Below are 21,498 nucleotides of genomic sequence, written 5' to 3' on the forward strand. Positions count from 1 at the left end.
CAGGCTGCACAGCCTCAACTCTCAGCAGAAGCTCAACAAAAAGAAAAACCCAAACCAAAAACCAAAAGCAAGATTGCAGCAAGCTGCAAGTGTCTTTTCACAGCTGAAGAACTCTACTGCTAGCAGGGCTAAATTAGCTAAAATTAGCTAAAATTAGCTCTCAGTGCTCCCAAAGCACCTCCAGCTTCCTGCCTGGATGAGTAGCTCCTCTGAAAGCCTCACTCCTCTGGATTCACCGCACGCAGGCTGGAGGAGAATGCTGATTCCTGCCCACTTCCAGGAGCAGTGATGCAGAAGCAGAAGTGTCTTTCACATTCAAGTTTAATCCTCTTCTGAAATATTTATTTTTGGAACAATTCATTAAGCAGGAAACCTGCAGCCCAGCCAAATTCCAGCTAAAAATAAAGGCAGTCAGAATTCAGGAATACTCCAGCTAATCAATAGCAACCCACTCTGGCTCCTGTCTTCTGCTTTATTTGTCAAAACACCCACATTTGGACAGTCCTCCAACAACCTGCCATCATCTCGGCTGGAGGAGATCAGAGAGGCATTTTTAATGATTGGAGATGTTCTCAAAATTCAATCAGGAAAAGGAGCAGCGAACACCTGAGGCAAGAGTTGAGCTGTGACTGAAATAGGAACAGGCTCTGGTGTTCTCATGTCCCCAGTACAAGAAGGACATGGACCTGGTGAAGCAGGTCCAGAGGAGGCCACAAAGATGATCAGAGGGCTGGAGTACCTCCCATGCAGAGAGACTGAGGGAGTTGAGGCTGTTCAGCCTGGAGAAGAGAAGGCTCCAGAGAGATCTCAGAGCAGCCTTCCAGTATTAGAAAGGGCCTCCGGGAGAGCTGGAGAGGGATACTGTACTACATAGAGTGACCAGATGAGGGGGGATGGTTTCAAACTGGAAGAAGCTGGATTGAAACGAGGCCGTAGGAGGAAATTCCTGCCCAAGAGGGTGGTGAGGCACCGGAACAGGTTGCCCAGAGAAGCTGTGGAGACTTCAAACCTGGAACTGTTTCAAGCCAGGTTGGATGGGGCCTCGTGCAAGGTGGTCCAGAGGGAGGTATCTCTGCCCACAACAGGGTTTTGGAACTGGATGATCTTTAAGGTCCCTTCCAACCCAAATCAGTCTGTGATTCCCTGAGTCTATGAATTATCACTTCCATCTCCTCTCCTGAGCTCTCCTGCAGCACAAGGAAATGCTGCTCTCCTCCTTTCATCTCCTCTAAGAAACAACTGACGTGTGATGTGCCCTGGGGATGCTTCTACTCACCCCTGACTAATGAGGGGTGTTAGGTGTTTAATAAGTTCTTAACTGGCTGCTCTGACCCCAGGCCTGCTACTCGTCCCCTGTAGAGCCTTTCTGCTCATCTCCATCTCTGGTTTCTGGAAGCCAAGCTGTGGAGCTCATGCATGTGCAGGTACCAGAATGGGTGAGGGGGCATCAGGTGTCCTGGGCAGCAGCTGTGGGGACCCAAGCAGCTCTGAGCCCCACAGGAGAACACTCCAGCAGCAGTGTGATCATAGGACTGCTTGGGTTGGAAGAGACCTCCAAGAGCATGCAGTCCAACCATCAACCTGACACCATCAGAGACACCAAACCACATCCCCAAGTGCCATCATCCACACATCTGCTGAACACCTCCAGAGACAATAACTCCAACACTTCTCTGAGCAGCCTGTCCCAGTGCTTGACCACTCTTGCAGCAAAGAAATTGTTCCTCATGTCCAACCTAAACCTCCTCTGGCACAATTTCAGGCCATTTCCTCTCCTATTACCTGATGCTAGGGAGAAAAGACCAACTCCCACCTGTCTGCAACCTCCTTGCAGGGAGTTGTAGAAACCAATGAGGTCTCCCCATCCTCCTTATCTCGGGGTGATTTTTTATCCCCCTGCCTTACTCCTTCTGCCTCCTGAAAAAGCAAAGCAATCTCTTTGATCCCTCATGCATGCAAAGGATGAGCTCCTGTCACATGAAGATGTTGCTGCCTCTTATCACAAAATTACAGAATTGTTTAGGCTGGAAGAGACCATTCAGCTCCTGGAGTCCAACCAAGAACCCAGCACTGTCAGGTCACCACCAAACCATGGCCCTCGGCACCACATCTCCACAACTCTGAAACCTTTTCAGGGAAGGCGATTCAAGCACCTTTCTGGGTGGTGGAATCTTTGTAGCCTCTGCTGGACTCTGCAGGAGTTCCCTGTCTCTCTTGAACAGAGGAGGCCAGAAGTGGATCTCTTTCTGTAAGGAATTTTTCCACATATCCAACCTGGCACAACTTGAGGCTGTTTCATCTTGTCCTGTCACTTGCTGCATGTGAGAAGAGACCAACCCCCACTCAGTTCCAACCTCTTTTGAGGCAGTTATAGAGAGCTCTTGCTGAGCATTGAGAAGATTCCCTCTCAGGATGCTCTTCAGCCTCTTCAGGCTCAGCAGCACCCTCACAGCAAAGAATTTTTTCCTCATGTTGAGGTGGAACTTTCTGGGCTGCAGTTTGTCTCCACTGTCTCTTGTCCTACCACCACACACAACTGAAAAGAGACTGGACCCTTCTTGACACATTTTCCCTCTTCTTCACGGGGCCAGTGCCCAACCCCCAACTCCCCTGGCCCACCCAGAGCTGGCACCTCTGGTTAAGAAGTGAGGACGGTTCTAAGTGATCTCCACCGCAGACACCAACCTCTCTGCCACTCCTAGAAGCCAGCACTTGGGCAAGAAGAGGTACAGGGAAGCAAAAGGAAGCAAACCTTGTCCCACTACTGATCCCACAGCAGCACCATTCAAGCCTCCCAGTTAAAATCAGAGCAAGCAGGAGTGGATTTGTCCTGTCAGCAAGCGATACCTACACCTGGTGAAAGGGAAGAAGGGGAGATAAAGGTCAGAGAGGTGCAGCCAGATAGGGTTTAGAGATCACTGACACCCAGTTATCTGCCCTGCAGCTGGCAGATCACATTGCCAAGGCTTAAAGGAGCCCATCTGACAAGATTTTGGGCTTTCTATCAGTCTTAGCACCCTGAGCAGATGTGGTGCTGAGGGCAGTGGTTTAGTGGTGACCTGGCAGTGCTGGGTTAACAGTCAGATTCAGCAAGCTCCAAGGTCTTTTCCAAATCAAACAATTCTGTGACTTCATGACTCTGTGGAAGAGTCATGGAGGTTTCTAAAGAAAAAAGGTGCTAAAGCCAACCAGAAATTAAGTGGACCAGCAGAACACCACTAACTGCCATTACACAACTGCCTCCACAGCCAGATGTGTTCTTTGCAGCGTGAAGAAGTGGGATGGAGTCTCTGTACCCCCCATCAGATGATGACAGGTTACAAGGTGCAGACAGCTGCCTTCAACCAGAACAGAGAGACAAACTGTTCTGAGACAAGATCTGTGGAATGGTGAACTAGGCACAGACAGGCTCTTCAGTCACCCTGCAGAAGATGGCTGTAGAGCAGAGCACGCCAGAGCTAGACCATTTACCAGACACTGTCTCAACCCTGTTGTAAGACTGCAATGGCACATTGTTAGACATGGTGACACCAAGCTGAGTGCTGCAGCTGACACTCCTGAGGGACAGGATCCATCCTAAGGAAGCTGGGCAGGCTGGAGAAGTGTGTCTGTATGAACCTCCTGAGGTTTGACAAGGCCAAAGGCCACGTCCTGAACACAGGTTGGGTCAAACCCAAGCACAAATCCAGGCTGGGTGGAGAACAGATGGAGACCAGTCCTGTAGAGAAAGTCTTGGGGTGCTTGGGGGTTGCAACAGTGGACATGAGCTGGCACTGAGCACTGTCAGCCCAGAACCAGCTGTATCCCAGACTGATCCCCTCAGGCTGCTCTTCTCCAGGCTCAACAGCCCCAAGGCTCTCAGCCTTTGCCCCTTGCACTGATGTTGCAGGCCCCTCAGCAGCTTCCCAGCCTCCACTGGACTCTCTCCAGTAGTTCCCTGTCTCTTGAACTGGGAAGCCCAGAACTGGTCCCAGTACTGTAGCTGTGGCCTCACCAGGCAGCAACAGTTTTGTTGTCTGCCATTTCATGTGTGAGCAGTACCCAGCCCATCCAGGCTCTGCTCCAGGACATCTTCACCATCAGCAAAACACACCGAGGAGGTGGGAACATGGGGAAGGAGGCCTGTGAAGACCTCTGACAGCTCCTAACACAACACAGAGCTCCACCAACAGCTCCGCTCCTCAGCCACTCAGAGTTTGGGGATCTCCAAGTCAACATCGTCTGGGGAAGATGCAGTGGCTCCTGCTGGGCTCAAGCTGTCAGGGCTCTAAAATTAGCAGTTAATTCTTCCAGAGTTTAAGACAAACTCCACCACCAAAGGAAGACAACTCTCCTACATTGTCTGCTTTATCTGAAGACTAACATTGTCTGTTATTTCTACTGTTCTCAGCATTTCATTAATTGGCAGAAATAAAATCTTTCTGTTTGAGCTTCAGCAGGCTCCAAACTTTCTGTCTCCCCCCACATGCAGATGCTGCATTTTAAACTGGAACCAGCATGCGGCTGGAGATGCCTCCAAGGACAATAAACAATCATATCAGGGTGAGAAAGAACAAAGCCAACCCACACTACAACTTCCAGTTGTGAAAGCTGCCTTAGAGTGAATCAAACTGGCTTTGTTTCTGGCACCTTCCCCAATTCCAGCTCAGCAAAGGAGACAGGAACCACTGGCAGCTCCCACGGGGATGGCAGACGCTGAAGCGCTGGCACTGGCTCTCACGACAGAAAGTTCTTCCAGTCACTAATCTCATCCTCAAATCTGATCACAAACACAGCAACGTGATGGAGGGAAAAGGGAGAAGAGTGACACCCCCCCCAGCTCTGTTTCACTTGGAAAGGCCAGAGGAGCTCCAGTCACAGCAGCACAACTACACCAACAGCCAACACTGACTAGTGGAGGTATCAGGGCTTACTCTGAGCACTGCTAAGCAGCAGCTATGGGAGTCACAGAATCCCAAATGCCAGCACGGTGGGGTTGGAAGGGACCTCTGGAGATCATCCATCCAACCGCCCTGCTAAAGCAGGGGCACCCATAGCAGATTGCTCAGATCACAACAGCCAGGTGGATTTGGATTTCTCCACAGAACTGTTCTGGGCAGCCTGCTTCAGAGCTTCAGCACCCTCACACCAAACAAGTTTCTCTTCCTCAGATGGCACCTCCTGGGTTCCAGTTTGTGCTCACTGCCCCTTGTCACCACTGACTGACAAAAATCTGGCCCCAGCCTCTTGCTCCCCATCCTTTCGCTCTTGCTGTGCATTTATCAGATCCCCTCTGGGGCTGCTCTTCTCCAGGCTTGACAGCCCCAGGGCTCTCAGCCTTTGCTTCTTAGCCCTGGAATGGTTTGCTTGGGCAAGCCTGTGACAAAGTTGGTCTGAATGGCATGTTAGATAAACGTTGCACCACACTGCAGAGCTGCCTTCAGCTCTTCTTCTGCCAGGACATAGGTTCAGTGCAAAATGCAGCTGCACTTCTGTGCAGGTGCACTGAGTCCCTGCACTAAGCTTTAAAAAACCCTGTAAGCTCTGAATCTGGGGATCCCCATTTCATCCTTTTCCATTCAGATGCCTCACACAGAGCGTTAAGAACCAGGTGATTGCCAGAAAATCAGCACAGCCAGGCCACAGCGAGCAGCCCTTGCTTAACCCGCCTCAAAGATCAGCTCCTGGTTCTACAGCAAAACTCTGCAGATGGCATCTCTGACCTGCAGCCTCCAGACCCCTCTCTCTGCTCCCTCCCACAGCAGCAGATGACTTCCTGGTCAGCCAATGCTGCAAACTTTGGGTTCAGCAAATAGTTGGAACATTGCAGAGTGACCGCTTGGGCTCTGGGATGAGATCATCCCCAACTGCAAACTTCAGCCAGCAAAGCTGTTTGTTACGTGCTGCTGCTCCCCAGAAAGTCAACCCTGCTTTGGGATTCATCAGCAAGGAGGCACAGGTTGGCTGCTCCCAGCTCGCTGTGCAGGAGGAAACAGAGAAGCTTTAGCAATGTTTGCCCTGTGCTTGGTTCGATTCTTCTTTCATCTGAGCATCTGCTGCCTCTGCAGCCTTTCAGCTTTGGCTGGACATCGTGAATGAGCCACTTAATGAACCTGAGGCTCACACAAAGGGGATGGGGAAGCCAGAGGCTGCCTTGGATCCCTTCAGTGCAGTTTGCACAAGCTTCTTTATTTAAATCACACTAAAAGTGAGCAGCCCAACAGAAGCTGTTGAGCCCAAATCAAGACAGGACATTCATCGATCCAAAAAACTCACTAGGATTGAGTCATAAATCATCCTACAGCCCTGCTTACGAGATGAAAATGTAGACACAAACACCTCCCCCTTGGTTTTATTGTTTCTGGGAAGTAGAACACAAGGATTTTACCCAGAACTTAGGCCTTAGGTGCTTTGAAAGCCGAAAAGAACCACCCGGCAGAGATAAGCAGGGAGATGATTAGCATGGCCTGCAAGCTCCCAGGGTGAGCAGTGGTGCCAGAGGACAAAGGCAGCAGCGGTAACATCAAAAGGAGCCTGGCTGGCAGAAGGAGGGGGGTTCTGCCCCTCATTCTGCTCAGCGATAGCCCAGCCACAGCACTGTGTCCAGCTATGGGGCCTCTACAGAAAAAGGACATGGACCTCTTGGACAGTCCTGTCACTGGGCACCACTGGAAAAAGCCTGGACCCATCCCTTTCAGGATGGATCAGCACTGATGAGATGCTTCCTCAGGCTGCTCTTTTCCAGACTGAAAAACCCCATCTCTGTGTCTTTCCTCATCATAGAGATGTTCCAGGCCCCCCAGCATCTTTGTAGCCTTTCGCTGTCCCCTCTCAGCAAGTCCCTGTCCTTTTAGAATTGGGAAGCCCAGAACTGGACCCAGTGCTCCAGCAGTGGCCTCACCAGGCCAGAGCAGAGGGGGAAAACAACCTCCCTTGCCCTGCTGCCTCTTCTTCATGCCCCCCACTATCACTTCCTGCTCACATTCAACCATTTGACTCCATCAGCACCTCCCAACGATGGTAGAAGAGGTGAAGCCTGCCAGGGAATTTCATCTGGGAAACGTCCCAGGCACAGTCAGCACATCTGCAGAGTGCAGCTACAGATAAATTACATCCCAGAGAAAATAAACATACCCCAGACTGAGAGAAGGAAAAGCAGTTTAGTTCTGATCAGGCTTGGGCATTCTCAAGGCTCCTGCAGGCACATCACTGACCAAACCCAGCCCAGAGTCCCTGCAGCACTCAGCTGCACTACAGCTGTTAGCACACCCAGCCCTGCACCAAGGGACAGCAGGTTGGCTGTGGGATCCCAGGTAAGCCTGGGGCAGCTGCTCACAGCACGGAGCTATTTCATACCATCACAGAACTGTTTGGGTGGGAAGAGACCAAGTCCAACCTTTATCCCAATACCTCCACGGTCGTTCAACCACGTCCCCAGGTGCCATAACCACATATTTCTTGAACACTTCCAGGGATGGGGACTCCACTACCTCCCGGGGCAGCCTGTTCCAGTCTTTGGGAGCCCTTTCAGGGAATTTTCACCTAAAGTCCTCCAGGGGCACCTTGAAACCTTTCCTCTTGTCCCTTGCTTGTTAATAGGGTGAAGAGAGCAACCCCCACCTGGCTACAGCCTCCTTTCAGGGAGCTGCAGAGAGCCAGAAAGTCTCCTCTCAGCCTCCTTTTCTGCAGGCTCAACAACCTCAGATCCCTCCTCATCAGCCCTATTCTCCAGACCCCTTACCAGTTTTGTTGCCCTTCTCTGGACCCACACCAGTCCCTCAATGTCCCTTCTGGAGTGAAGGGCCCAAAACTGATCCCAGGATTGGAGATGTGGCCTCACTAATGACCTCTCCAAGGGGACAACCCCTGCCCAGTTCCTGCTGGTCATACTCTTACATCACCATGCCAGGATGCTGGTGGCCTTCTTGGCCACCTGGGCACATGCTGGCTCACGTTCAGATGGTTGTTAACCAGCACCCCCAGGTCCTTTTCTGTTAGGCAACTTTCCAGTCACTTCTTCCCTGGCCAGCCTGTTGCAGAGCCTGACAACTTCAGCACTGCTCAAACCTGAAGAGCTACTGTGCCCAAAACGACCATGGCAGCTTTCTGAGATGAAAGATAGCTGGGGAAGAGTTCAGTCTTCCCACAAAAGTCCTAGGGGTGCAGCTTTGTCCTGAAGGTGACCTCCCTTCCAGCTATGACCTGCTGGGATAGGTTGGACTGGATGACCTTGGAGGTCTCTTCCAACCTGGTTGATTCTATGATTCTATACTCCCTCAGCTCTCACTTGTGTTTCTCTGGATAGCCAAAGAGAATCCAAGTGTAGCCTCCTGAGCCTATTTTCTACTCTCCTGTCCAGCTGCCGGTTACCAAAATAACTTCTCTGTTCTCCCAGTGACACTTCTGGACCATTTCCTACTCCCATTATACAAGCAGGCCCTGCTCCTTTAAAAGGGAATCTCATCTTATCACAGGAAGTCAGGCCCCAGGGGGAAAAACATCAAGGAGTCCGCAGCAGCTTTAAGCAGGACACAGCAGCAGCTGCTTGGTTTGCAGCAACCAGCCCATGCCCCGCAACTCTGCTGCTTTCACTGAATGCTTTGGCCTGGCAAAGGTCTTTCACACAGAATCACAGAGCACTATGGTTGGAAATGACCTCAAAAGATCATCCAGTCCAACCCCACTGCCAGAGCAGGATCACCTTAGGCAAGTCACACAGAAACACATGCAGGTGGGTTTTCAAAGTCTCCAGAGGAGACTCCACAACCTCTGAGCAGCCTGCTTCAAGGCTCTCACTCTCACACCAGCTCATTTCTTACATTAACATGGGACCTCCTCTGCTCCAGCTTGAGCCCATTCTCCCTTGTCCTATCATTGGACATGACTGAGCAGAGCCTGGCTCCATTTTCCCGACGCTGCCCTTCACATCTTTACAAACATGAATGAGGTCATCTCTCAGGCTCCTCTTCTCCAGGCTAAAGAGACCCAAGTTCCCTCAAGCCTTTCCTCAGCAGGGAAATGTTCCACTCCATCATCTTCGTGGCTCTGTGCTGGACTCTTTCAAGCAGTTCCCTGAGGTCCTTCTTGAGCTGTGGGGTCCAGAGCTGGACACAATATTCCAGATGTGGCCTCAGCAGGGCATAGTAGAGAAGGAGCAGAATCTCTCTCAACCTACTAACCGCAGCCCTCCAAACTCACCCCAGGATACCACTGGCCCTCTTGGTTATCCTTCTGTCCATGAGGACCTCCAGGTCCCTTTGCCTAAGCTGCTCTCCAACAGGTCAGCCCCCAAACAGTCAGATGTGGGCCTGCCATTCCAAATATAACCACTGTGCATTTTAAGGGCAAATAAAAGCCTAAAAAAAGCTGGCTTGAGGCAAATGCTCCTTAAAAGTGAATTCCCCAGCTGAAAATAGGTCGGAGCAAAAGTAAATAAGCCAGGGTTACATCAAACCAGCACTAATGCAGATACACAGCCCTATAAATCCAGTCACTCACCAATTACACCAGTGCAAGCCACTAAGAGGGTCACTCCAGGACAAATATGTAATCCCCAATGTGACACTTGATCCCATTGCCCTACATGGCTCTGTCCAAATCCCAAGGAAAAAATACAATTACAAAATTCATACATTTTCCCTATAAGATCAGTTTCAAAATAATCCACCTCTCACAAGTGGGGGATGTGGCCTTCAATTCTCCTGTTGGAAACACTCCAGTAGGGTAAAATAGTACTTATATGTGTATTTTTATATCCATATATATATACACACATACATACATAGCCTTTAAATGTAAAGAAAACTTGGAGGAATGCATCTGCAGATCTCTAGAGATGTTCCAAGCTAGGCTGGATGAGGTCTTGAGCAACCTGGTCAAGTGTAAGGTGTCCCTGCTCATGGCAGCGTGTTGGGACTGGAGGGTCTTTAAGGTCCCTTCCAACACAAACCATTCCATGACTCCATTTGCAAAGGCAAATTCATTCCACAAACCACAAATTGAGGCACCACAGCTTTCTCCACAGAGTTCCCATCATAAGGTTGCATCGCAGTGGCACCACTCCATAGACACTGAGTGACAACAGCTGTGGCACATCACCCCCAGAGGTGTTCAAGATATGTGTGGCCATGGCACTTGGGTACATGGTTTAATGACCATGGTGATGGTGGGTTGATGGCTGGACTCCATGACCTCAAATATCTCTTCCAACTGAAATGATTTGATGATTTAAATCTCAACAATGATCATCCCAGTGATGATGAAGATGATGGCCCATCATTTTTGCCCAACCATCCTGGTTTAGGGAGAACCAACCAGGGGCCTCAAGATGCTCCAGGAGGAGGTTCAAGCTGGACATGAGGAGCAATTTCTTCCACTTGAGGGTTCTGGTCCAGGCTGCCTGGGGCAGTAGTAGAATCCCCATCCCTGGAGAAGTGGTGCTAAGAGCCATGGTTTGGTGGTGCTCTGACAGTGCTTGGTTCATGGTTTGCCTCCATGATCTTAAAGGTGGTCTCCTGCCTAACTGAATCTGTGATTCTAGCAAGTTCCAGTTCAGGAGCTGACTCTGAGCCTTGGCAGGAGGGCAGGCACCCACATCCTAAGTACCAACTGCTGTGCTGACCAAACAGCCTCCCACATCTCAAGGTCACTTTAAAGGCTTGCTTTTACATTCCACCTTTCTTTCCAGACCTTTGTCTTTGCCTTTCAGGGGCAAAGAAAAGAAGATTCTCCTTTCAGGCTGCTCTTCTCCAGAGTAATAGCCCAAAGACTCTCAGCCTTTTCTCCTCAAAGATGCTCCAGCCCCTTCAGCAGCTTCCCAGCCTCCCCTGGATTCTCTCCAGTAATTCCCTCTCTTGAACTGGGGAGCCCAGTACTGGTCCCAGGACTCCAGATCTAGCCTCACCAGGGCAGGCCAGAGGGCAAGGAGACCTTGGCCACACTCTTCTTCATGCCCCACAGGAGACCATTGACCTTCTTGGCAATGAGGGTGCATTGCTGGCTCATTGGCAACTTCTTGTCTCCAGCACTCCCCGGTCCTTTTCTGTGGAGCTGCTTCCCAGCACTCACCCCTCAGCTGCCCTGGTGCACAGGGTGATTCCTCCCCAGGGACTGGACCCTACACTTGCCCTGGCAGAACTTCATGAGGTTTCTCCTCCCCAACTAATTTTCATCAATGCTTATCAATACCTCAAGTTCCTGATGCATAAACCACGTCATGACCTACAGCTCCTGCAGAGTCAGAAGTCTGAATGATCCAGCTCTTCACATCTGGAACCTCTTTCATCGCTTTGATTCATGAGCAGAGATTCCTTCCCACCACAGAAGGAAGGAAGAGGCAATGACTCAGCTCTTTGTCTCATTCTTATCCTCTTCACTCAAGCCTCTGCTGGAGGGGACTCAGGGATTTTTGTCTTTGGTCTTCCCCGGTTAAGACTCCAATTACTTTCACCACTATTAATTAGTTACCTATGAACAGCAGAGAAACTGTTGGCAGGTTCCTGAGGACCAGCACAGAGGAACATCTGTCAAAAGAGCACTGCACTTCAAAGTGCACCAGAGAAACAGGCTCTGCAGAGTCAGAGGGCTGGGAGAAGAGGAAGGCTGAAGGTGAAACAAAACAACAAGAGGAGGACAGGAGAAGGAGCTTCAGGGCAAGCCATGACACCCACCCTTTCACCCAGCACAGACCTCTCCCTCTCAGTGTGCCTGAAACATCAGCAAATTTCAACTACCAAGAGCCAGATGCTTGGAAAATCCATCCCATCCAGAGGGGATGACAGCAAAAATGTCCCTAAAGCACAACTCTCAGATTTCCAGGAACACCCAAACATGCCTGGCAGCGGAAGAGGTCCCAGACCTAGGTGTGGATGGTTTGTAGTGGGATTGTCCACTAAAAACAGTTCTGGAAATCCCACTGGGTCACCAACCCATTTTCCAGCACGGAGAGTTCTGCTGGTGTAACAGCATGATAAAAAGTGTAACATGGGAGAGGGCTGGCACCTCAGAGCTGTCCTGTGGGAGCGCAGAAACCAGCACATGGAAACAAGCTCTCGGTATCGCACAGCTTGAAGGCCACACTGCCAGAGGCTGATCGTGAAGAACTTGGAGCTAGATTAACCACAGCTAGTGCAAGAAACAAGTGACATGGAGGCAGCATCCCTCTATCTCTGCATTGTGGGGTTGGAAGGCACCTCTGAACATCACCCAGTCCAAACCCCACTGCCAAAGCAGGGGCACCCACAGCAGCTTATCCAGGAGCACAATGGCTAGGTGGGGTTGGAAGCTCTCCAGACAAGGAGTCTCCACAACCTTTCGTGGCAGTCTGCTCCAGGGCTCCCAACACCCTCACACCAGAGAAGGCTCTCCTCCTGGTCAGATGTCCTGTCCCTAGGGACCACTGAAAAGAGTCTGGCCCCATCCTCTTGCTCCCCTCACACGTTAGTTCTTACTGAGCATTGATCAGATCCCCTCTGGGGCTGCTCTTCCCGAGGCTCGGTAGCCTCACAGCTCTCAGCCTTTGCTCCTCACAGAGATGTTGCAGGCCTCTCAGCAGCTTCCCAGCCTCCTCTGGACTCTCTCCAGCACTTCCCTGTCGTTCTTGAACTGGGGAGCCCAGAATTGGTCCCAGGACTCCAGATGAAGCCTCATTAGGGAAGAACACATGGGGAGGAGAACCTGCAGGCCTCACTCTTCTTTATGCACCCCAGGACATCTCCTTTCAGAGGACTTTAAACATCTCACAAACATCAGCAGGGCCACTAGTACAACCTGGAGTTTGAGGGTTCCCAAGCCCTGAAGGGGAGGTGAAATCAAACCCTGCAGACCAGAGGAGCATCCCCTGCACCAGCAAAAAGCTTTTCACCAACAAGAGGAATTGATCTCAGATTCCAGCCCTTCAGAGAGTCCCAGCTCAAGAGCATGTAAACAGCCTTTGAAATTCCTCTGATTAACGCTGCCATGCTTTAACTTTGTTTAGAGCAAGTGTCAACAGCCTGGCCTCAGCTGAGGAGCAGCCTTCCAAGATGAGGTAGCTCCAAAGCAATTCCACACAAGGAACAATGATTCATTCCCAGGCGGGAGTCTGGTGGAAGTGTGTGACCTCATCCTCAGAGGAGCCTGCTTTGTCACAAAGATCTGCTTTTAGTATTTACAGCACCCCCCAACAAGTAAAGCTTTAGAAAAGGGAGAGGTTTTACACAACGGAATTGACAAAACCACCTCCTTTGGGGCCTTTCTTTCACTTCTTGTCACAGCCCAAGCAGCTTCAACTTCAGTCTCAAAATGGTCATCTGGAGGTGTTCAAGAAATGTGTGGACATGGCACTCTGGGGCATGGTTCAACAGCCACAGTGGTCTGAAGTTGAAGGCTGGACTTGATGATCCACAGATTCATAATTTGGGTTGAAAGGGACCTTAAAGACCACTCAGTTCCAACCCCCTGCCAGTGGCAGGGACACCTCCCACTAGCCCAAGTTGATCAAGGCCTCATCCAACCTGGCCTTGAACACCTCCAAGGAGGAGGCATCCACAACCTCCCTGAGCAACCTGTTCCAGCATCTCACAACTCTCACTGGAAAGAATTTCTCGCTAATATCCAGTCTAAATCTCCCCTCTTTGATCTCAGAGGTCTCTTTCAACCCAAACAATTCTATGATCTGGCCACAGAATTGCATCCACATGCAAGTCACTCTCCAGCCCACAGCCACCAGAGGCAAGGCCAGCACTAACCCAACAGCCCAGGAGATCACCAACGTACAGAGATCATCATCAAACATGGATAGAGGGTTTCAAATGAAACCATTAGTAGGCACTAGATCTGAAACATGAGGCAACCACAAGCACTTGACTGACTAGCAAGACAAGCCTCCTTCATGTTCAGCTGGATTCCTGACAGCCCTGCTGAGGATGCTGTAGCTGTCAGGGGCTGGATGGTGAGGTTTGGTATTCAGACAGCAGCTGTAGGGCTTACTGAAGAACTTGCCTGCAACATCCAGAATTACCTGATGCGTTTCAAAGCCCAGTGACCATCCCTTGGGTCTGAGCCTGTGCTGCTCTGGGTCTTCTGCTCATACTTGCAAATGACTCTGGATAAAAGGGGCAAAGTGTGGGTGGGAAATGAGAGTGAGTGACACAGGCTAATCAGGATTCTAATCATGCTAATGCATGTGATTAACTGCATACTTCTCCCAGAAGCCTCCTGCAAGCTACACACGAGTAGCTTGAAAGCCAACATGAGGGAGCAACTGCTCATCCTACTTTAATCTCCAGCTACCCCACGTGTGGCACGTCACCCAGCGTGTCAGGAGGCACCTAACGCTTCACCTTGCTTCCACCCACACATCAAACCCCCATCCTGCCAACACAGTCACCTAGGGCAGGGTAAAAAGACTCCAGCTGTGTTGAAGTCTCTCCACAAAAAGTTACCACTCCAGGATCCTGGAAATACAATCAGGAGCCTGAGGAGGGTAGATTTAGACCAGATATTAGGAAGAGATTCTTTCCAATGAGGATGGTGAGACACTGGAACACGTTGCTCAAGAAGGCTGTGGACGTCCCCTCCCTGGAGGTGTTCAAGGTCAGGTTGGATGAGGCCTTGAGCAACCTGGGCTAGTGGGAGGTGTCCCTGACCATGGCAGGGGGATGGAACTGGATGATCCTTAAGGTCTGTTCCAACCCAAACCATGCTATGAATCTATGAAATCCAACCAGCAGCTTGGAAATCTAAGCTTGGCCAAGGAAAGCCAATACAGGGCCTCTTGGGTTACACCAGCCTCCCTGAATAATGCAGCCACCCCGATTGATTTCTTCTTTTTGCTGCTTCTGTCCAAATCTCAGGGTCACTGCTGCCTTTATCTCAAGGTTAGGATCTGGATGCTCCTTCAGGGAGCTGCTAATTCAGCAGTTGCTGCTCCCAGAGGAAAATTCACTGAGAGACCAGGAAAAGATTGAAAGAGTAGCAAGAAATGGTCTGTGCTGACTGTGAGGAGGGGAAGAAACCAGCTCCTTCCCTCACTATTTCCAGGGGAGGACACACACATAGCAAGAGAATAATCAACCTATCCTACTCCCACCTTCCAGCAGGTATTCCAGGAGGATAATGTGGTTATGGAGATTGGAAACACCAGCATTTACACACCCATCCATTGCTCACCTCAGTGGTGGAGTCACACTCTCCACTCACACAGTGGCTCCCCTCCTTCATGGAGCAAAGGCCACAAACACTCTGCTCTAGTCTTGTACAATAACACAACTTGAGGGTGGTGAAACAGTGGAACAGGTTGCCCAGGGAGGCTGTGGATGCTCCCTCTCTGGAGGCCTGGATGAGGCCTTGAGCAACCTGTTCTAGTGGGAAGTGTCCCTGCCCATGGCAAGGGGTTAGAACTGGATGATCCTTGAGGTTCCTCCCAACCTAAACCATTCTATGAGTCTCTGATTTCACTGCCCTCCTCTTACCACCAGAAATGCTTTTACACAGGCAAAGCACCAAGTCACGGCAGAGGCTGGAGAAGCTCCGCATGAGGGAAGCCCTGCTGGGCCTGCTGAGAGAGCCTACCTGTGCCATGATTCACATGGGCTGCACTTTGCTCCACACAACTTTTACGCCACCTCCTCAAGCACCTGATTCAAAGTCCATCTCCCCTTTCTGCAGGGAGGTGACCTCTGCAGCAAATGAGGGCAGCGATGATAGCTCAGGCTCAGGTCTCAACCATGCTATAATCATGGCCCCCTGCACGGCTCTGAACTGCAGCTCAGAATAATTTAATTTGCCTTCAAGGAAAAATGGAAAGCCCAGGGAAAATCAGGTTGACTGCACTGCTGAGACACGAGGAAGCAACACACAGACATTTGCCTGAACAGGAGATGGATCTGTTTTAGCTGGGACAGGAAGTGCAAGCACGGAGCTGCAGGAACTATCTGTCTTCCAGAGCAGTATCAGCTCCTTCAAGTTTGCTTTGAAACTCCAGAAGCACATCCACAAAATATAATTTGGCTGTCTACAATCAGGCTGCCAACAACAGGATGAGTAACGTGCCCTCAACCCTTCATTCCCAGAGGAGGAGACTGGGATTTTATCTTCCAAGCTATGTCTGGGCTAGCCAAATCAATTATTTGGGATTTTTCTGACCAAAACAAGGTCTAGTTATGTTATGTGGCTTTTAAGTAACCATCACCTTCATCTGAATTGCAAGTAGCTCAAATTCATCTTGCCAGGCTTTGACCCTGTCTGACCAGTGGTTTCTCTTACTTGAAGAGGGTAGATTTAGACTGGAGATTAAGAAGAAATTTTTTAAAATGAGAGGGGCAAGATGCTGTACCAAGTCGCCCAGGGAGCTCATGATGCCCTCTCCTTGGAGGTGTGCAAGGCTGGATGAGGCTTGAGCAACCTGGTCTAGTGGAAGTTGTCCCTACCCATGGGACAGAATTGGATGATTTTTAAGGTGTCTTCCAAACCATTCTATGAATCTCTAAATTGGGCATATAACAGAGCCAGGGAGGTTGCACATCACTGCTGTGGACATGGAGACAAAGGGAGACTAATGCTGAGTTACCAGCTGAGAAGAGTCATCAAGAGTTCAGCAAGCATGAGGGAAGCTGAGAAACAGCACACAGAGAGCAAGGGCAGTGCAACAGTGATGGGTCTAAGCTAGACCTGAACTCAGCAAGAATTGAGCTCCGAGTCAATGGCACAGATTCATTTCTTTCCAGGGAAGAGAAGTAACCACTGAAGCACTACGAGGGTTGGGATCTCAGATGTAATTATAGGCCTGCTTACTAAAATGAAGGCTGTGTCAGCCCTTCTGTAAACACCAGAAACAATATGTAAGTCATTTGGTTAAAGTGAGTATTCCCCAGACTTCATAAAACAAACTCAAGACTGGAAATGGCCAAGTGGTGTCCTCCCCCCTCCCCCCCCTGAGACTTAGCTACTGGCCCTTCAAAAACCAAGTTGCTCCTGTTTCCATTTCTGCAACCAAGTCCTTCACAATTTGCATTGCCATCTTGAAGTGACACTCACCAGCAACAAAAGGCACAGCACACAGATATCAAAGTCAGTCCAAGCTGGTTTCAACAGTTTATGGGAGCCTGTGGTGTGATTATTCCCCTCAAAGTCTCTCCTCCTCTCTCCAATGCCCACAGCCAAATGGTACAAAGCAGCAGACAAGGGCTAACGGGAGGCATTTCCCCACCACACCACTGAGAACCTTCCAAGCTTCCCCACAGACAAATGAGGCAACTTGTTAAAACAGATCTGCTGCCAGGGTGAGGTTCTGCAGTTCCCAGAGCTGAGCCGTGGTGTTCAAGTGGAGGATCACCGGCCAGCAAGGTGGGAACTGCCTGAGGAGTCCTCAGCTTCTGAGCAACAGCCTGGCCAGGTCAGATAGCAAAGCTCCAGCGAGCATCCGCTGGCGTCAGCACGCTGCAACAGCCTTCTCGTTTGTTCTTGAAGGACAAGGGTGACATAATCCTCTCCTAATATCATCTGAGGACTCCGGGGGGGAACGAGGGGTGACCCACAAAACTGTACCCATGGCAACGCTGAACTTGCAGGGCTGGGATCCTCGAACCACTGACACTTCTTTGTGTCTGTGTCTTTGCCATTTCCCTGGTGGCATTTCTGCAGAGACACACAACACAGATTTAATAACAGCCACCTCCTTCAGCTTCGGACTGCACAATCAGGCTCACAAACAGCTCAACTCTTCTGCCTCCCAGCCTATTGCTTGTCACTAACCTGTAATTATCCGCAAAGAAAACAAAAGGCACAGGATATTGCTGCTGTTGCAACAGTGAAGCTCTTCTCAACACAGAAAAGCCCATCTCGTCTGATGGGGGAAGGGCAAAAAGAGACCAAAAATATCAAAGCCAGAGAGCTCAGGAATCCCCTAAAACGCACCTGAAAGAAGCTAGGAGATTTCAACAAGGGAAAACAAACAGAACACTGAAAGCAGCTCTACTGCCTCAGCCAACATCACTCATCACAACTGTATTGCTGCACTGAGTGTCTAAGTGATGATTTATTTGTCTTGCTCCAATAAAGGAAGAGTTAATCAAGCTGCAGCAGCACCTTATTTATAGAACACCAGCACAACACACACTACCAGATGGAATCATCAGGCTTCAAAGAGGAAATAAGCTCTACAGTTGTCAAACTCCAGCCCAGTCCTGTCCTTTTAGCTTACAAAATGAAGCTGGAGCAACCTCACAGGCAGGGCCCTGCATAAAGAGGGCAGGAGGAGGCTCACAGCTCACTCCTCCCGAAGCGAAAACACTGAGAAAGTGTTTGCATGGCTGTTATATTATTCAAGAAGCCTTTCAGGTACTCTGCTGGAACTGAAAGCTGGGAAGAGAAGAGATTGGTTGAATACTGCAATCCATGTTTAAATATATATAAGCTTTTAAAATGAGTTTAAATACATGACTTTATGTTAAAACAGGAATCAAGGAAAAGAAAGAAGAGGAAGCAACCCAGAAAGAGTTATCAAGATGAAACTAACAAAACCCCAAACTCAAAATCTGAGTTCAGGTTTAATATGTTCCCAGATCAGGCACTTCCACACCCCTTGAAAAGAAGTAGAGTTTACAACTTCCAGCAAGATACACTCAGAAAGTTTCTGGCAGCAGAACACCATCTTCAAAACAAAACAAAAAATCCTTCAGTCTTCAGTTTAACCATATTCACAAAATCCCAAAGTGACTGAGATGCAAAGGGACCTCTGAAGATCACCCAGTCCAACCCCCTGCTAAAGCAGGGGCACCCACAGCAGCTTGCCCAGGATCACAATAGCCAGGTAGGGTTGGAAGCTCTCCACACAAGACTCCACCACCTCTCTGGGCAGCCTACTCCAGTGTCCCAACACCCTTAAATACAAGAAGTTACTCCTCATGTTTAGATGGAGCTTCTCATGTCCACATTTGTGCCCTTACTCCTTGTCCTGTCACTGCACACCACTGACAAAGCCTGCCACCCACCCCTGACGTACTGATGAGATCTCCACTCAGGTTGCTTTTCTCCAGACTCCAAAGCCTCAACTCTGTCTTTTCTCATCACAGAGATGTTCCAGGCCCCTCAGAATCTTTGCAGCCCTTTGCTATACCACCTTCATTAAGTCCCTGTCCTTCTTGAACTGGGGAACCCAGAATCGGACACAGAACTCCGGCTGTGGCCTCACCAGAGCAGGGGGAGAAGAACCGCAACCTTCCACCACGTTGCAGGAACCATTTGTTTAACACGTAAAAGCAGAACCGCTCTTTACAAACCAAGTTTGCTCTTGCTGAAGCAGAGGCCGAGGCGGACAGATTTGCAGCCCTCGGCCTGCCGCTGGCTGAGCAGCGCTGCCGCCCGGGCCCGGTGCCGCATCCTCCCGCCACACCCATGCAGCGAGCAACGGCCGCAAGCCCCGGCAGCCCTTTCCTCCTCCGCCTCACCGAGCGGCAGCGCGAACCCACCCCCGCCCCCCATGCCACAGAAAGCCTTATAAAGCAGAGAAGGAGCCAAGAGCAGAAGGAGAATAGCGGGGGAAGAACACGCACGTTACAAAAAGTTTGGAGAGGTCCCAGGCGCCGATTCACAGCGCTGCCCTAGACACCAAATTGCGGCTTTGAGGTGTTTGGGGACAGCCAGCTCCAGATCTCCGCTCAAAGCCGAACTGCACTGACTGCAACCCCCACTAGACCACCGCAGCCTCTTCCCCTCCTATGTAACAAAGCCGTTCCCCAGCTGCTCCCACTTCCTCCGAGCTGAGCCAGCCACGAACTTGGCCGGGCCGATGCTCTCTGGATGCTCCGGGACTTTCCTCCCCTCCAAGCAGCTCCCCGCCGTGTCACCGGCCGCGCCGCAGCCCGGCCCGGCCCGCCCTCACTCCGATCCGCCAGACGCCCACCGTCGCACCCGCCCCCCCTCCCCTCGCCCCTCACAAAGCCCCGGGAGCGCTGTCGCCTCACCCCCGGCCTTCCCCGCCCCGCGGAGACACAGCCTGCCCTCACCTCGCCCGCACCCCTCAACAAGGGCGAGGCCGGAGCCCCCCTGGGCCCGGCCGCCCCTCGATCGCCTCCGAGGGCGCCGCACCCGCTCCCTACGGAGTGTCCCCAAGTCCATTCCCAGCCCGCAGTGGCCGTTCCCCCGCGGCGGCCCTTACCGGAGGCGGAGCGGGGCGCGGGGGCTGCCGCCGGGACGGAGCCGCCTGGTCAGTGTCAGTCTCCCCTGCGGGCCCGGCCGGGGGAGCAGCAGGGAGCGGAGCGGCCGCTGGCCTCACGCCGAGCGCACTACCCTGCTAGCGCCGAGGGCGGGCTCTCGGCCGCTCCGCCAATAGTGCCGCGCCGCGCTCGCTGACAGCCAATCGCCGCGAGGGCGGGCGGCGCAGGGGCGGGAGCAGCGCCAGGAGGGGCTGAGGCGGCGCAGCAGTGACAGGGCAGCGGGGTAGGGTGCGGCGTGGAGGGGCCATGGCGCTGGGTGGGGCGGGGCGGGGCGGGGGCGGGCGGAGGGCGGAGGGCGCCGGGCGCCGAGGGGAGGGGAAGGGGCACGGTCGTGGCCATGGCGGGGGGGAGAGGGTAGGAGCAGGGCTGGGGGGCCATGAAGGTGATGGGGAGCAGAAAGGGGAGGTGGATAAGGGAAAAGGAGGGACGTGGATAAGGGAAAGGTGGGGGGGAGTTTGGACTGAGTGGACATGGAGCTGGTGGGGCAGGATGGAGGAGAGAGGGAGCGGAGGGGTCGCGGCTGAGGGGAAACAGCCTGGGAAATTGACAGAGAAACAGACACAGAGCTGAGGGGAAAGAGACAATGGGCAGGGGTGCGTGGTCGAGGGACAATGGGTAGGGAAACAGGAAACGGAGAGGACATGGCTGAGGGAAAGCAGACAGAGAACCGAGGGTACATAGCTGCAGAGATGTCACCAAGGGAACGGACTGAGGACACATGGCCGAGAGGAAGCAGAGGGAGGACCTGGGTGGACATGTCTAAGGGGAGACAGACAGGGAGCTGAGGGGATAGGAAACAGAGGGCCAAAGAGTCGTGGCTGAGGGAAAGCAAAGAGGGGCCTGAGGGTACATGGCTGCAGAGATGTCACCCAGGGAACAGAGCTGAGGAGACACAGCTGAGAGGATGCAAAGAAGGAGCTGAGGGGAAGTGAAGAGGGGTCTGAGGTGATACAGCTGTGGGGAAGGTAGCTAAGGGAAACAATGAGAGGAGATGGCAGCTGGGGGGAAGTGATGAGGGGAGATGGCAGTGAGTGCACTTGGAGGTGATGAGCAAAGGCCCAAGGGGATATGGTGAGGGCTGTCAGGTCGGGGCATGAGCTAGGCAGGGTGGGAGAGTGTCTTTGCAGAGGCCAGGGGAAGCAGCCCAGCATTAGCACGCTTGTAGTGCTGATACAGGGTGGCACGCAGCAAGCAGCACACTGTGGGTCCTGGTAGCGAAGCTTTGCCTCGAGATGGCTATTCACAGAGACAGAGAAGTTTGAGGGTCCAACCCATTTTAGAGACAAGGACGTTGTGTGGGTCAGGGTGAAATTCTTTGCACAAG

General features: G+C 51.6%; 1 protein-coding gene across 10 annotated transcripts in view; it reads right to left on the reverse strand.

Moving 5' to 3' along the window:
* MAP4 (microtubule associated protein 4) overlaps positions 1-20,248 on the reverse strand; it is a 136,808-nt gene extending 116,560 nt beyond the window's left edge. For 8 of the 10 annotated variants that reach the window (XM_064162718.1, XM_064162721.1, XM_064162717.1 and 5 more), the window contains exon 1: positions 20,117-20,248. The gene's annotated coding sequence lies outside the window, so the exon portion shown is untranslated. Of the gene's footprint in view, positions 1-2,752; positions 2,854-19,511; positions 19,531-20,116 lie in introns of those variants that run through there. The other 2 variants (XM_064162714.1, XM_064162715.1) reach the window with 2 other exon arrangements.
* Positions 20,249-21,498: the final 1,250 nt, after the last annotated feature.

The sequence above is a fragment of the Pogoniulus pusillus genome, chromosome 23 (genome assembly GCF_015220805.1).
Source record: "Pogoniulus pusillus isolate bPogPus1 chromosome 23, bPogPus1.pri, whole genome shotgun sequence".
NCBI lineage: Eukaryota > Metazoa > Chordata > Aves > Piciformes > Lybiidae > Pogoniulus > Pogoniulus pusillus.